Here is a 2163-nt window from a genome sequence, read left to right on the forward strand (position 1 = left end):
ACATTTTAGTAGGAATTATATAAATTTTTAAAATGAAAATAGTTGTAGAAGCATAACTAAAATATTCCATTTTAGTTTTCAGTTACTATTTAAAGGAGCCAGTAGGTCACAAACAGTCTAAGATTTCAGGAACCAACTGTTCAGTTTCAAATCTTTTCCTTCATCTCTCATGATGAAACTAAACTTACTTACAGAAAAAAATAGAGTACGCTAAAAGGTATAAATAAAAATTCCAGTTCATCCTCCTTTATAAAGACTGGTAAGCCTCTCTCATTCTTTACAGTTGTCCACGCTCAAGGCGTCTGCCTTCCTTCAGAGTCGATCATCACAGTATACTTTTGCTGCATATTGCATATCTGTTTTTTGTTGTCTTTCTTTCCAGCGATTATTTCGAATATTAGTCACATAATCTTCTTCCACACTCTTTTCTACCTTTTGTAATAACATTCCTTTATATTCATTTTTAAAGTCCTTTTGATGTAATAAACAACACCCAAGTTTATGTCTGCATTTTAGTAGTTTGCCCTGTTCTAGATCTGGGATATAAGGAGTAAGGAGGATTAGAGACCATCAATTGGCTTAATAATGACACGAGGATTAATACGATTATGGGCATCAGCTGGATAAACACAGAAAAACCTCTATCTCCTCTTTCCTCTTCTCTTTCATGTCCCCTATGTCGATGCTGATGTTGTTGGCTATAACCAGCTCGTCCATTTGAAAAAGAAAGTACACTACCTGAAGGAAATCCACCCCCAAAAATATATTAAACGAGTCTTCTGGAGTTATATCAGCTTCGCAATCTCTATGGAAATTAAATCTGCCATTGTTTTGGTGGTTACATGCTTGCTCTTCATTGCCTGTGAGGTCATACCGTTTTCGCTTTCTGGATTACTTAAAACAGCATAAGCATTTCCAAGCCTTTTAAAAGCACCTGTTGCTCCAGGTGCATTGTTTTTGTCTGGATGAAACTTCAAGCTTTCTATAAGCTTTTTTCAAATCTTCATCACCAGCATCTTTCGTAACTCCAGGTACTTCATAGTAATTTTTATATTTGTTTAAGCGCGGGCCGAGAGCAGTAGGTAGAGCTTCTCAGCCTTCTGCGGGAAAAACTGGGCCTTCTCGCGGTTGCCAGCATTCAGGGCCTCCTGGGCGATCTCGACACATTTCTCAGCCTCATCCCCGTTCCCCTCCATAGCTTGCTCCTTCTTCCGTTTCCTCCGGCAGCGCAGTTCAATAATATGAATTACTGTGGTTTAGAGTAGAATAAAAAAGACGAGAATCAGAATTTTATTCTTTCTTTTTGAAAATCTAGACTTCCTCATTTATTGCAAATCTGAGTATTTTTCAAGTTGTGTTCACCTTTGTCTTTGATACGGTATGGATGTTTGTCCCCTCCAAACTCCATGTTGAAATGGGACCTCCAATGTTGGAGATGAGCGTGTGGGAGGTGTTTGGGTCACAGGGGCATATCGCTCATGAATGGCTTGGCGGTGTTCTCACGGTAATGAGTGAGTTCCTGCTCTATGAGTTCACACAAAATCTAGTTGTTTAACAGAGCCTGGCACCTCCTATTTCTCTCTCTCTATCTCTCTCTTGCTTCGTCTCATGCCGTGTGACATGCCAGCTCCCCTTCACCTTCAGCCATGATTGTAAGTTCCCCAAGGCCCTCAGCAGATGAACAGACGCTGGTGCTATGCTTGTACAGCCGGCAGAACCATGAGCCAAATAAACTCCTTTCCTTTATAAACTACCTAGTTTCATCTATTCCTTTACAGCAACACAAATGAACACACCATCTGTATTAGTCCTCTCAGGGAGGAGTCTGATAATTTAAGAACGCAGTTATTTCATGCATTTTTTATTTCATGCATTTTTATTTCAGCTCACCACATTCGTTTTTCAGACACAACTTGACAAATGCAAACAAACCCTGTTTAGATTTCCTTTCAGTTGAGGATTTTCGTTGCACCTAATTTTGGAATGTAGCGTATCAGGGAATAAAGAAGAAGGAAATCCTTATTTTGGCCAGTTTTACAGAATGTGAAGCACAAGGTTGAAGCAGCAATGCCAGTAATTTTATAACATCTGTCCATAAACACTGTCAGAAACAAATTAGAACGTGGAAAGGAGAACACTCACTAACAACACACAAAGATCAGC

General features: G+C 39.3%; 1 pseudogene; it reads right to left on the bottom strand.

Annotated features, from left to right (window-relative positions):
- Positions 1-237: 237 nt before the first annotated feature.
- On the bottom strand, positions 238-1196 carry LOC100602997 (annotated as a pseudogene).
- Positions 1197-2163: the final 967 nt, after the last annotated feature.

Source organism: Nomascus leucogenys, chromosome 5 (assembly GCF_006542625.1).
Source record: "Nomascus leucogenys isolate Asia chromosome 5, Asia_NLE_v1, whole genome shotgun sequence".
In the NCBI taxonomy this organism is placed as follows: domain Eukaryota; kingdom Metazoa; phylum Chordata; class Mammalia; order Primates; family Hylobatidae; genus Nomascus; species Nomascus leucogenys.